The following is a 15,183-nucleotide window of genomic DNA, read 5'->3' on the forward strand; positions in this document are numbered from 1 at the left end:
GAAGAGCTTAGCCTGGTGCTGTATGTGACTATGAACTAATTGTAAGGAGAAAGACTAATGGTGGTAGGAGAGACTGAAGCAAACTGGCAGAGAAAAGCAGAGGAGAGAGTTAGGAGGGAGACAGGAGGAGACAGCAGGAGAGAAGAGTAAATAAATATGAGTGCATTTGAACCCTGGGTCCTTGTGTGCTCTAGGCCAGCTTCATCACTGTGCCTTTTCTAGGTCAACTATTGAGCCTGTAATTTTTCCTTTTTGGCTTAAGATAGTTTGAGTTGGATCAGAAATGGGAACAGAGCAAGTCAAATGAGGCACTTGAGGAGCAAAATTTAAGGAGGCGTCTTTACAAACCTGACAGTGAGCACCTTCATACATTTCTCACCCTGAGCTCCTCACTGGCCGCCTCTTAGTCTTGACTTTGAGTTGAGTTTTAATAACTTGTAACCAAACAAATTCTTGGCTAATAGCTCTACTTGTTACTTTCAATAAATAAAAAATTCTTGGCTAATTTAAGCTCTACTTGTTATTTTCAAATTGCAAGTTAAAAACATTATATTAGTTGATCCAGTTGGCCAAATACACCCCAATTTTTTTAGGCTGCATTATTTTTAATTAGGTACAAAGATCTTGTTAACATATCACCTAGAGACCATTTCACCCACTGCTTTAGGCTGCCAGTCTCTTGTCTCTCTCTTCAGCAGTGGTGAGGTAGATACCCTTTCCTTGGGTTTTGTTGCCCTTGCCAATAACAAAAATGCTGGAAAGCCAGGTGGCAAAGCTGTTGCTGTTGGCATCTTTCACATGAACCACATCAAAAGATCCAGGGTGCCTCTCTCTGTTGGTAATCACACCAATTCTTCCCAGGTTCGCACCTCCAGTCACCATCCACAGGTGACCAGTATCAAACTTGATGACATCACTACTCTTGCCAGTATCCAAATCAATCCGAATGATGTCATTCACCTTGATGAGGGGACCAGGGTAGCGGATGGTGCCAGCATCATCGGTTACCAGATGAGGGATTCCTTTTGTAGCCACAAGATTTTTCTCACTTTGCACAATTTGTACTTGGCCTCCTCAGCTGTAATATGGTGAATGGCAAAGTAACCCTGATGTTACAGATCAGACGGAAATTCTCTCTGGTCTTGTCAATGATGATGACATCTTTGAATCCAGCAGGGTAGGTTCTATCAGTTTGGACCTTGTTGTCAGTCTTAATGAGCCGCAGCATCCAAATCTTTAGTTCATCTCCGGTCAGGGCATACTTAATTCTGTTTCTTAGGAAAAATGATGAGGGGGAGACACACTCTCAGCTTGTGGGGACTGGTGGATGGATGAGGAACAGACACATCAGTCAGTGTCTCCAGCATCCATTGCTTTGAGCTGCTACCAGTTCAGATGCTTCTTGGGACCATAAGCCATGGCTACCTTAGGCATGGAAAGAAGTTCACCTTCCTCCCCTAAAAATTCAATGAACAAGCCAGGCATGGTAGCTCACACCTGTAATCCCAGCACTTTGGGAGGCCAAGGTGGGTGGATCACCTGAGGTCAGAATTCGAGACTAGCCTGGCCAACATGGTGAAACCCCATCTCTACTAAAAATACAAAAAAGTAGCTGGGCATGGTGGTGGGTGCCTGTAATCCCAGCTACTTGGGAGGCTAAGGCTGGAGAATTGCTTGACCCTGGGAGGCGGAGGTTGCAGTGAGCCGAGATCACACCATTGCACTCCAGCCTGGGCAACAAGAGTGAAATTCCATCTAAAAATAAAAAATAAAAAATAAAAAAATTAAATTAAATTAAATGAACATATCCTGAAGAACACAGGCCCACAGACAACTGGGTCAAAGTCAGTGGGTTTCTACAGAGGCTAAGAAAGTGGATGTGGCCCATTTCACGATTGCCAGCAACTGACGTGGCTCCAGGACCAGTGATTCATTAGGGAACATGGTGTGTGTTGGTTATAACTAAGTTGGATGTCAGTTGTCACTTTCTCAGAGCTCCTGTCTTTCTGACTTGTCTTATGGTTGGTGGAATAGACACAGAATTCATTTCCCCTCCTTTGGGCAGCAGTACCTGGGATTATGCTTGTCACATAGAAATTAAAATTAGACATGTGTTGAATTGAACTGATCTGGTCACGCCTTACCCTAGACACATCTAACAATGGGGGTGTCACTCATTCTTGGCCAATTGGTGCTTTTCCTCCTCTGGCTTTGATGCTTAGCTCATGGGTGGACATGTGACCTGAAGCAGCTTATGAGACTCCAGTGCCAGGACTTGTGTTGAAACTATTGGGAAAGAACAGTCCTCTTCTTCTGGGGCTGCAGAGCTGTGAGACTGTGAGTCCAGTGGCCTTTTTATGATCTGGGAGTGACAGCCTAAGAATGGAGCTAGTGGAGCAGAGAGAGAAAGATGAGTCCTGATTTTCTGGATCCCTGGATGTAACCAACTCTGTACTTTTCAGTTATTTGAGCCAACAATTCTGTTCTGTTTGTTTTGCTGAAGCGAGCCAGAATTGGGCTTCTGTACTTGTCACTAAAGAGCCCACATTCGCGGTGGCTCACGCCTGTAATCCCAGCACTTTGGGAGGCCGAGGCGGGTGGATCACGAGGTCAGGAGATCGAGACCATCCTGGCTAACAAGGTGAAACCCCGTCTCTACTAAAAAATACAAAAAATTAGCCGGGCTTGGTGGCAGGCACCTGTAGTCCCAGCTACTCGGGAGGCTGAGGCAGGAGAATGGCATGAACCCGGGAGGCGGAGCTTGCAGTGAGCCAAGATCGCACCACTGCACTCCAGCCTGGGCGACAGAGCAAGACTCCGTCTCAAAAATATAAATAGATAAATAAATAAATGAGCCCACATTAATACAGTCCATTTTTAAAATCTGCATATCTGTTAGGATGCTTGTGGTGGTGGTACTTGCCAATGGCCAATTCACTGGGATTACACAATAAGGTTTATGATCTCACAGGAAATCAGGCATAGAACACCTTCAGGCACAGTTTGATCAAAGCTCCAGCTCTACTTCTCTGTGATTCTCTTAGTTATGCCCCTCTCCGTGTATTGGTCTTGGTGGCAGCAACATGACTTAAGCAGTTGCAACACATTCAGATTCATCAACCAGAGGCAGAAAAGGGACTGTCTCTTCCAGCCTGTGCTGCTTCAGAGAAGCCCCTCAGCAGACTTCCCTTTCCATCTCATTGGACATAACTGAATCCCGTGCTCATTCCTAAGCCAATCCCAGGCAAGGGGGATGGGACCACCATGTTTGGCTGGGGCTGAGGCCAAGATCCACCTCCCTATAGCTTATGTCCCATAGAGGGACATATATTTATGCATTCCTCTCCCGCATCTTCACTCTGCTTGCTCTTCAGGTTCCATCCCCTACCACATAGACAACTTCCTCCCATATTGAGGAAAAGCTCTTCATATGACCTTGTGCCCTTTCCAGCCACCATAATATTTCTCTATTTTCTTCCATCAGGGTTAGGTGGCTCCATGGTTGGCAGAACTCAAAGGAAGTCTCTGAGGTGTGCAGAAAGGCTCTATGTTCAGGATAGGCAAAGGCTCTGGGTGGCAGAACCAAGGCCAAGGAGGTGAAGTGTTAGAGATTCAAGATGGCTGACAATATACTCCTTGAGAAGTAGTGAGCTCTCCACCAAGGGAAGTGTTCAAGCAAAGTCTGGGTGGCACTCTCTGAATCATTATAGAAGGACTTCACCTATTGGGAATGAGTTTGGACTGGATTTGTTAATTCATTCATTTATTCAGCAAATATTTATTGAGCACCAGGTACTATCCTGAACACTGAGAATATGCCTGCATTTTGTAAGCCAGGAACATAAATAATAATGAAAAGAGAATTCCTAACCTGCCTACAGCAATTTCCCACACATTAGCTTATCTGGGCCTAGGGCAGTCCTGTGCAGAAAGCAGAGCTATTACTCCCTTTTCCTAGCTGCAGCGGAAAGTAAGACTCATAATGTTGAGATGGTCTGCCCAGTACACAAAAAGGAGGATGTGTTCCTTTCTCTAGTTTTCAGGTAGTTTGAATAGAATCCCAGCTGAGGCCAGGCATGGTGGCTGAGGCCAGGCATGGTGGCTCATGCCTGTAATCCCAGCGCTTTGAGAGGTGAGGCAGGCGGATCACCTGAGGTCAAGGAGTTCGAGACCAGCCTGGTCAACATGGTGAAACCCCGTCTCTACTGAAGATACAAAAATTAGCCGGGCGTGGTGGTGGGCACCTGAAGTCCCAGCTACTCGGGAGGCTGAGGTAGGAGAATCATTTGAAGCTGGGAGGAGGTTGCAGTGAGCCGAGATCATGCTACTGCACTCCCTCTAGCCTGGACAACAGAGTGAGACTCTGACTCAAAAAAAAAAAAAAAAAAGTATCCCAGCTGAAAGACACCCGAGGAATCATCTATTTCCATCTCCCCGTTTTGCAAGATGAGAAAGAGACTCAGGGACCTCAGGGCATTTGCCAGAGATCACATGGCGGGTAAGTAAATGGCAGCGTGGATCCCAGACTCCGGTGCCTGACTCCCAAGCCTGTCCTAATTCACCCTTTCCCAATCCACAGGGTACTGGCAGCTTTCAGGTGACCAGCGGGCTCCTTGATAAAGACGGGGTTCCTGTCGTTCTCAGGAACGGAGGCTGGAGGTGAAGGTAGTTACAGGTGACGGGCCCAGGGCCTGCTGGCAAATAGCAAGCCTGAGGCTGAACTGGGCCCCTGGATACAACCCGGCGTGGGCCACAGTTAGCCTCAGTTTCCCCTTCAATCTCCAGACCTCCTTCACCCTTCCGCCTTCACCTCCCATTCCCAGGTCTCAGATCCTCCTTCAGGGCGCTTTGCTTCGCCTTCTCCATTCTGTGCTCCTGGTGCCTCCTTGTGGCTAAAAATATCAACTGCAGCAATGACTGACTAAATTCGCAGGAAAATCCCAGAGATCTTAGGATGCCGAGATTGAAGGACCCTTAGAGATGATTTTAGAAATAACTTGCATTTGCATTTTTTCCCAGTGGCGATACTGATCTGAGCCCAGGTTAGAACCCAGGAACCCTGGTTTCTAGACAAGTTCTCCAAATGGGCAGTCACTTACTAAGTATTTGAGTAGGAGTGACTGTAATTCAAGGAAGGAAATGACCTGATCAATCAATCAATCAATCAATCAATCAATCTGTGGACTCAGCTTGATCAATCAAGTTGATTTTAGGGACAATAACATGAACTAAATAAAAGCGAATATAGTTTTGTCCTTAAGCATATAGCTCTGGAGAAAGAAGGAGTTGGTTAAACCCTGCAACTTCACCTCACAAAGCCTGTTTCCTCATCTGTGAAATGGGAGCAAAAATAATACCTGATATCTTTGCAGAAATGATGTGAGAATGACATGAAATGGTTCGTTGAAAACAGTGTGCACATTGGATGGAAACATTCATGCGAAGATGAATCTTTTTTTTTTTTTTTGAGATGGAGTCTCGCTCTGTCTCTCAGGCTGGAGTGCAGTGGCGCGATCTCGGCTCACTGCAAGCTCCGCCTCTCGGGTTCACGCCATTCTCCTGTCTCAGCCTCCCAAGTAGCTGGGATTACAGGTGCCTGCCACCACACCCGGCTAATTTTTTGTATTTTTAGTAAAGACGGGGTTTTACCGTGTTAGCCAGGATGGTCTCGATCTCCTGACCTCGTGATCCACCCGCCTCGGCCTCCCAAAGTGCTGGGATTACAGGCGTGAGCCACCACGCCTGGCCCACGTGAAGATGAATCTTAGACCTAAATGTAAAACCGAAAACTATAAAACTTTTGGAAGAAAACATAGGAAAAAAATATTTGTGACCTTAGGTTAGGCAAAGATTTCTTAGATGCAACACCAAAAGAATGATCCATAAAAGAAAAAAATGGATAAATTGGACTTTATAAAAATGAAGAACTTCTGCTCTTCAGAAAGACAGTTTAAGAGAATGAGAAGTTGAGACTCATTTATCAAATGAGTCTTTTTTTTTTTTGGTGGCAGACCAGAGTTTTAATCATTACTCAAATCAGTCTCTATGAACATTCGGGGAGCAGAATTTTAAAGGATAACTTGGTGGGTCACCTGTAACTACCTTCACCTCCAGCCTCACCTGAGAACGACAGGAACTCCGTCTTTATCAAGGAGCCCGCTGGTCACCTGAAAGCTGCCGGTACCCTGTGGATTGGGAAAGGGTGAACTAGGACAGGCTTGGGAGTCAGGCACTGGAGTCTGGGATCTGTGCTGCCGTTTACCTGCCATGTGACCTCTGGCAAGTGCCCTGAGGTCCCTGAGTCTCTTTCTCATCTGCAAAATGGGGAGATGGAAATAAATGATTCCTCAGTTGTCTTTCAGCTGGGATACTTTTTTTTTTTTTTTTTTTGAGACAAGAGTCTCACTTTGTTGTCCAGGCCGGAGGGAATGCAGTGGCACAATCTTGGCTCACTGCAACCTCCGCCTCCCAGCTTCAAGCGATTCTCCTACCTCAGTCTCCTGAGTAGCTGGGATTATAGGCATGTGCCACCATGCCCGGCTAATTTTGTATTTTTAGTAGAGACGGGGTTTCTCCATGTTGGTCAGGCTGGTCTCAAACTCCCGACCTCAGGTGATCCACCCTCCTCGGGGAACAGAGTTCTATCAAAGCCAATTAAAAAAGCCTAAGTGAAAAATAATTATTCTTGCTGCACTTTATGCAAATAATCAGGCCAAGTACAGTAAGACTAAAGTTTACTTTGTAAACAAATCAGTTCCATCATGATTTGTTTTTAATAAAAACGGGGACTGGAGAGAGAAAAATTATGCTTCAAAAGAAAAACTAGAGTACACTGTTGTTAGCTGTTCTTGAGGTTTTTTCTGCAGTTTAGATTAAATTCTATATTCTTTGTGGGTTAGAAGTCCCCAAGCTAATGCTTTCAAAGCTTTGCTTTTAAAACTGGGAATTGTACTCCTCATCCTAGGACTCGTTACACTGTAGTAAAACTATAGATGAGATACTCATGTTTTTGCCACGCAAGCCTTGAAAGCCCATCCAGACCTGCATGAGTCGCTCAGACAGTTGCAAAGCGGTTCCACTCTTCTCACCTTGGGGTTCACTCCCATTCCCACTATGTCCGTCCCCTGTCAGCAGGAAGAAGCCAGAGTGATTGACGGCCTTTTCCCATCTTCATAGCCTACACTTTTATTAAGGTGTTATAAAACCCAAAGGGAGGGATTGAAACTGCCTTTGCAAAATTATGACTGAGACAGTGAAAGTGATCTAACTTAACTGATTCCATCTTGCCTCTAATCTCCAGGCTGCCCTTGTTCCTTCCTGGGTGTAGGCTGAAGTAACTTTGGGAGAAACTTGTTTATAGTGTTAAACAAAGATGGTAACAGCCCTTTCCCAAAATGGACTTCCTTCTTGCCAGGGGACTAGATTGTCTTTGTAGGACTAACATTAGCCACAAGAGTAGAAATTATGGTTTAGGAGTCATGCAGCTGGAGACTACAAGATTCTGACCCTCCCTAAACTGCTCTAAGATCAGTGCTTGAGATATTTTGCAGACCTTGCACTTGATGGATCAGCTGGCCCCACTCAGATCAAGAAACTGGCTTGTCTGATCTGTCTGATCTTGTGGCCACCCAGGAACTGACTGAGCACAAGAAGACAGCCCTGACTCCCTAAGATTTCATCTCTGACCAATCAGCACTCCTGGCTCACTGGCCAAATGTCATTTTTGTGCTTATATCTAAAATATTAGGTAAGAAAGAGACATGATTTATAACTTGATTTTGGAAAGTTTGTCAAATATCAAAGGTTTAAAACACTGGATATCACAAAATAGAATCCCAGGTCACCATAAGTCAATCATTTGGCCAAAATGATAACTCCAAAAAATTTTTTTAAAAGAAAAACCTTTACTCTAATAGAGGAGACTTAGCTTTCCAAACAAGACACAATGAAGACAGCATGAGGCCAACTGAATCTGTTTCTTTTCTCTCTCTTCCCTTTTTTTTTTCCTGCCATTTACCCAAAGGAGAAAACAAAACCCTTTCATTGTATTTTAACTTTACATACAAAACGTCTTCAAAAGAGAAAACCAAATTTCATGTTTGCATTAGTGCATCTTTAATGTTAAAGCAAGTTTTTAAAATAAAATTTTATATCTCTATCCAGTTTAATTAGTTTGACCATAAGGTAAGATTTTCATAAACTTTTTAGAACCCTTTATGATTTTCTATCCAACAGTAGATCAATTTCTAAGAAAACCCTGTTATTTGGACACATGGGCCCAGAATCTGGCCCCACGTCAGTATGATTTTAATGTTTTTAACCTAAGGAAAAAACTAAATAATTTCTTTTAAATTTTTGCCAATGTGTTTATACCCAAAGAATTTTTTTTTTTTTTTTAAAGACGGAGTCTCTATTGCCCAGGCTGGAGTGCAGTGGCATGATCTTGGCTCATGGGAACCTCCACCTTCTGGGTTCAAGCAATTCTCCTGCCTCAGCCTCCCAAGTAGCTGGGATTACAGATGTGCGCCACCACGCCCAGCTGATTGTTATAGTTTTAGTAGAGATGGGGTTTCACCATGTTGGCCAGGCTGGTCTTGAACTCCTGACCTCAGGTGATACACCCGCCTTGGCCTCCCAAAGTGCTGGGATTACAGGCGTGAGCCACCACACCTGGCCCAAGAATTTTTTTTTTTTTGAGATGGAGTCTTGCACTTGTTGCCGAGGCAGGAGTGCAATGACACAATCACAGCTCATTGCAACCTCTGCCTCCCTGGTTCAAGCGCTTCTCCTGCCTCAGCCTCCTGAGTAGGTAGGATTACAGGCACATGCCACCACACCTGGCTAATTTTTATATTTTTAGTAGAGACAGGTTTCACCATGTTGGCCAGGCTGGTCTCGAACTCCTGACCTCAGGTGTTCCGCCTGCCTCAGCCTCCCAAAGTGCTGGGATTACAGGTGTGAGCCGCCGTGTCCAGCCTGTATACCTACAGAATTTTTACAAGATCAACCCTTTACAAACCATTTCACTTTGCTTAAACCTTCAGTTTTGTTCTGTTACTCTTTTAGTTTAAGACAATCTTTTTTTGTTTTTGTTAAGGCAATATTTAAAACCCTCTGAACTGGACAAAATTACATTCCCTTTAACAAAAGCCATATTTCCATACTGCTGCCTTTTTTTTGTTTGTTTGTTTTTTGAGACGGAGTCTTGCTGTGTCGCCCAGGCTGGAGTGCAGTGGCACAATCTTGGCTCACTGCCTCCTGGGTTCAAGTGATTCTCCTGCCTCAGCGTCTCCAGTAGCTGGGACTACAGATGCGTGCCACCACGCCTGGCTAATTTTTGTATTTTTAGTAGGGATGGGGTTTCACCATGTTGGCCAGGCTGGTCTTGAATTCTTGGCCTCAAGTGACCCACCGGTCTCGGCCTCCCAAAGTGCTGGGATTACAGGCGTGAGCCACGGTGCCTGGTCTCTACCCTGCATTTCATTGAAAGGCAACCCAAAGCCAATCAGCCCATCTCTCATGGGAGTCTCATCTCCCAGTGGGGGGGTGGGGGGGGGTGGAGATATTTCCTTATCTTCCGGGTGGCCAAGAGCATGCTTCTCTGATCCAAGTGTCAAAGAGTCCAAGAGTCAGGTATCCCTCCATAACTATTATTAGCCATCACTTAAAGTCTAATTTAAGTCGGGAGCCACTGCGCCCGACCATTTATCCACTTTTAATTCTTGGGGTTTCACGAGGAAAACAGAGGTTTTTCCCAAAACAGGGTCTGTGATTTTCCAAATGAGTCCCAAGTTACCAGAAGTTATTTTAGGGCCTCTCGTGTGCATTAAGGGTGGCAAGACAGGCTGGGCGTGGTGGCTCATGCCTGTAATCCCAGTACTTTAGGAGGCCGAGGCGGGCGGATCACTTGAGGTCAGGAGTTTGAGACCAGCCTGGTCAACATGGCAAAACTGTCTCTACTAAAAATACAAAATTAGCAGGTGAGGTGGCGGCGTGCACCTGTAATACCACCTACTGAGGAGGCTGAGGCAGGAGAATCGCTTGAACCCAGGAGGTGGAGGTTGCAGTGAACCGAGATTGTGCCACTGCACTCCAGCCTGGGTGACAGAGCGAAACTCCGTCTCAAAAAAAAAGAAATGGACCCTTCTGGCCATGGGGCTGGTCGCGGTGTCTCATGCCTGTAATCCCCAGCACTTTGGGAGGCTGAGGTAGGCAGATCACCAGGTCAGGAGTTCAAGACCAGCCTGGCCAACATAGTGAAACCTCGTCTCTATTAAAAATACAAAAATTGGCCGGACTTGGTGGCAGGTGCCTGTAATCCCAGCTACTCAGGAGGCTGAGGCAGGAGAATCGCTTAAACCTGGGAGGCAGAGGTTGCAGTGAGCTGAGATCGTACCACTGCACTCCAGCCTGGGTAACAGAGTGAGACTCCGTCTCAAAAAAAAAAACAAAAAAAACAAAAAAGAAATTGACATTTCTGTTCCTAAACCTTACATTTGTTTTATCTGAGTTCCTTCTTCAGGAAACTCAGGCCTCTCAAAAAAAAAAAAAAAAAAAGTATCAAAGAACTGAAAGTCACCAGATTACCCCATCTGACTATGAAATGCTGGACCCCTCATTCATCGTGACTGCTTCCTTGTCCCTTCTGAGTTCCTGTTTTCTTATACGTTGTTACATTTCTTCCCTGCTATATAAAGCCCTAGTTTTAATCCAGCAGGGAGATGGATTTGAGACCGAGCTCCCATCTCCTCAGCTGCAGCACTGGCCTAAAGCTTTCTTCCCTGGCAATACTCATTTTCTTAGTAATTGGCCTTTTGTGTGGTGAGCAGCAGGACCCAGATTGAACCCCTAGTGTTTTGGTAACAATGGTTTCACAGGGTTTCACAGGTGTATACATATGTCAAAGCTTATCAAATTATACCTTTAAATATGTGCAGTTTATTATAGGTCAGTAAGGCTGTTTCAAAAAGAAAAGTAGGCCAGGCACAGTGGCTCATGCCTATAATCCCAGCACTTTGGGACGCCAAGGCGGGCAAAACAGTTGAGGCTGGGAGTTCAAGACCAGCCTGGCCAACATGGTGAAACCCCGTCTCTACTAAAAATGCAAAAAATTAGCCAGGCGTGGTGGCAGGCGCCTATAATCATAGCTACTCAGGAGGCTGAGGCAGGAGAATCGCTTGAACCCAGGAGGCAAAGGTTGCAGTGATCTGAAATTGTGCCACTGCACTCCAGCCTGGGTGACAGAGCAAGACTCTGTCTCAAAAAAAAAAAAAAAAAAAAAAGAAAGAAAAAGAAATACAGTGCCTGGCTCATAACACTCTGATTTGAGGAACTTCCGAGCGAAGGTGTGACTGGTGAGGCCAAGGCCCATCATTCCGTCCTCATGGACCATTTTTCTTTTTTCTTTCCACAAGGTCTCCCGTCGTCTGCTGCTGGAACCTTTGGCCAATCAATGGTGGGTAAGTCCCACTGGTCCAAAGGAGACAGAAAATGAACCCCCTGGGTGTGACCCCCACTGGATGTGACCTCTTTTTGGGAAATCCTCAAAGCCTGCATTCTTTTATGAGCTTCTGACAGCAGCATCCTCATGGATAGACAGTGGATCAACTCTATGACCTGCAGATAAATTGATGCCTTCCTCTTCATAAGACTTTTCACAGACTGCTTAGAATTGAATCTTTTTTTTTTTTTTTTTTTTGAGACGGAATCTCACTCTGTCGCCAGGCTGGAGTATAGTGGCACGATCTCAGCTCACTGCAACCTCCGCCACCCGGATTCAAGTGATTCTCCTGCCTCAGCCTCCCAAGTAGCTGGGACTATAGGCGTGCACCACCATTCCCAGCTAATTTTTGTATTTTTAGTAGAGATGGGGTTTCACCACGTTGGCCAGGATGGTCTCCATCTCTCGACCTCGTGATCCGCCCGCCTCAGCCTCCCAAAGTGCTGGGAGTACAGGCGTGAGCCACTGCGCCTGGCCGAATTGAATCTTTTGAGTGCTTGCACCATCTTCATTAGCTTGTACCCCAACACATTTCCTTTTTGTCATGGTTACTGGGAAGCTCACAGTCAAGGCTGGTGTCCAACTGTGTGATTAACTCATCTTAGGTGTCTATCACCAGTTTCCTGCTCCTTTTATTTTAGCTGAGTTCCTTCCTTCCTTCCTTTCCTTCCTTCTTTTCCCCCCTCCTTTCTCTCTCCCTCCTTCCTTCCTCTTCTCTTCTCTTTTCTTTTTTGTTAGACAGAGTCTCACTCTGTCATCCAGGCTGGAGTGCAGCAGTGCCGCCATAGCTCACTATAACCTTAAAAGGGCTCATGTAACCCTTCCGCTTCGGCCTCCCAAAGTGCTGGGATTACAGGTGTGAGCCACTGTGCCTAGTCTCTCTCTCTCTCTCTCTCTGCATGCCACTGTGCCTGGTCTCTCTCTCTCTCTCTGTCTTTCTTCAGAGTTTTGCTCTTGTTACCCAATGGTGCAATCTTGGCTCACTGCAACCTCTGCCTCCCTGCAACCTCTGGCCTCCCTGCAACCTCTGCCTCACGGGTTCAAGTGATACTCCTGCCTCAGCCTCCCAAGTAGCCGGGATTACAGGCTTGTGCCACCATGTCTGGCTAATTCTGTATTCTTTTAGTAGAGATGGGTTTTCACCATGTTAGTCAGGCTGGTCTTAAACCCCTGACCCCAAGTGATCCACCAGTCTTGGCCCCCCAAAGTGCTGGGATTACAGGCGTGAACCACTGCACCCGGCCCTGTATATACATATGTATGTATGTATGTATTTATTTTTTTTTTGAGACAAGGGTCTTGCTCTGTTGCCCAGGCTAGAGTGCAGTCGTGCAATCTCAGCTCACTGCAACCTCTGCTTCCCAGGTTTAAGCAATTCTTCCACCTCAGCCTCCCGAGTAGCTGGGATTACAGGTGTGTGCTACCATGCCTGGCTATTTTTTTTTTGTATTTTTAGTAGAGATGGGGTTTCACCATGTTGGCCAGGCTGGTCTCAAACTCCTGGCCTCAAGTGATCCGCCTGCCTCAGCCTCCCAAAGTGCTGGGATTACAGGCGTGAGCCACTGCGCCTGGCCCTATTTATTTTTAATACATCTATCTTATGATGTGTCCCACTTAATGAAGTTATCTCAGATTTTTTTTTCACAAATAGGTGGGGATTAAATCATAAAAAGTCTCCCCTGTAACTTCCATAAGGCCAGGGAGCACGTCCTGCACATTACCCCTGTGTCCCACCACGCATCTGGGAGAGTGCATTGCATAGGATAAATGCTCACTAAAAATATGTTCACTTTATTAGGTAATTATTATGTCAGGTGCTCTCCCAAGAGAACATTCTGGAAGGAAACTGAGTGACCACATGATGCTGCTATTAACATCTTTTTCATTTCCTGTTTCCTGTGGCACCTGGGGGCAATGTCAGTGCAGGTGCTAAGACGCCACTCTCATACCTATTTGGTCCCTGGACCTTGGCGAATGCCTAACAGGCATTTACCCAGTGACTAACAGGGAATTTTTGCTCCTCCGAGGGGAAATCTGAATTAAATCTAAAGTGAAATGCCCCCAGTGGCATTGTCCTTAGTAACTCTGTTTCTCCCAGGAAGCGCTGCCTCCTGCGTTAGAATTTACTCCCTTTCTTGAAGTCAGAGGCTCATCTTTAACTTGTGATTCAGTGAGGACGGCCTTCCAGGCTGGGAATGGTTCCTTAGGGACATCTGGCTGCGGCTGAAATTGCCCATCTCTCATCGCTCCTAACAAAGTCCACATGATGTAAATTTCAGACTGTCCCAATAGGACGGTGCTCAGCATAGCTAATGAAGGATTTCAGCCTTTGGCAAAAAAAATGGAAGGGTTATTTAAAACCAAACTGTGTCATTTAAGAGTGATGGCTTTAATGAGCTCCCAAGGAACTCATAAAAGGGCCCAGAGAATAAAACAAGGAGGCCCAAAATAGTCAGAACCTGTAAGCAAGGACCCCTAACTTATAGCAGTGGAGCCCTCTGCCTGTTTTATTTTAAGGACCCATTTTTGTTCTCTTCCTTGCTGTAACCTAAGGATACAAGAATTTTGATTATATATATTTAAAAAAAACAGGTTAGGTTGCACCCTTGCTGAACCTCAAAAAGCTTTAGTGGAATGGATACCATCCCCAAAATGATGAAGTTTAAAGTTTTGGTTTGGCATTTAGGGACCTACAGGATCTGGCCTCAACGCTCCTTTTCAATTACTTGCTCCTTGCTCTCTGTTGCACATCCTGGGCTCTAGCTGTACTGGGCCAACTCGTGGTAGCTTTGTACCTTTGCTGTTTTTTCCCCCCTCTTCATGAAAGGCCTTTCCTACTTCCATCCCAGTCACTCCACCCTCCATTCTATTAACAGAACTCAAATTCTTTCCCTGGTGGAAATAAACAGCATCTCCCTACTGTAGCACTTGGTTGTGCTAATCTCACTGGACCTGGGGCAATCTGTAACTGTCCATGTCTACCTCCCCACAAGGCCCTAACCAGTCAGAGGGAAGAGGCTGGCTATATAAGGTGTATCTCCTAATGCCCAGCCTAGAACCTTGGATGCAGGAGGCTCTCTGTAATTGTTGGTTGTGAAGTAAATAGCATGCTCTCTCTTTTTTTTTTTTTCTTTTGAGACGGAGTCTCACTCTCTTGCCCAGGCTGGAGTGCAATGGCGCGATCTCGGCTCACTGCAACCTGTGCCTCCCGGGTTCAAGTGATTCTCCTGCCTCAGCCTCCCAAGTAGCTGGGATTATAGGCATGTGCCACCACGCCTGGCTAATTTTGTATTTTTAGTAGAGACGGGGTTTCTCTATGTTGGTCAGACTGGTCTCGAACTCCCGACCTCCCGACTTCAGGCAATCTGCCCGCCTCCGCCTCCCAAAGTGCTGGGATTACAGGCGTGAGCCACAGCGCTTGGCCACGCCCAGCTAATTTTTTGTATTTTTAGTAGAGACGGGGTTCCACCATGTTGGCCAGGCTGGTCTCGAACTCCTGACCTCAGGTGATCCACCTGCCTTGGCCTCCTACAGTGCTGGGATTACAGGTGTGAGCCACCTCGCCTGGCCGCTTTTTTTTAAAATTCTAGTTTTCTTAATTCAAAATATGCTGTACATTCACACTCAAAAGATACAACAGAGTGAAAAGTCACCTTCTCTGTTCTCTAGCCACCCCCTTCCCT

The 15,183-nt window shown here is 45.9% G+C and overlaps 1 pseudogene; it reads right to left on the bottom strand.

Moving 5' to 3' along the window:
• Positions 1 to 584: 584 nt before the first annotated feature.
• Positions 585 to 1,664, bottom strand: LOC129044893 (small ribosomal subunit protein eS4-like; annotated as a pseudogene).
• Positions 1,665 to 15,183: the final 13,519 nt, after the last annotated feature.

Source organism: Pongo pygmaeus, chromosome 1, assembly GCF_028885625.2.
Source record: "Pongo pygmaeus isolate AG05252 chromosome 1, NHGRI_mPonPyg2-v2.0_pri, whole genome shotgun sequence".
In the NCBI taxonomy this organism is placed as follows: Eukaryota; Metazoa; Chordata; class Mammalia; order Primates; family Hominidae; genus Pongo; species Pongo pygmaeus.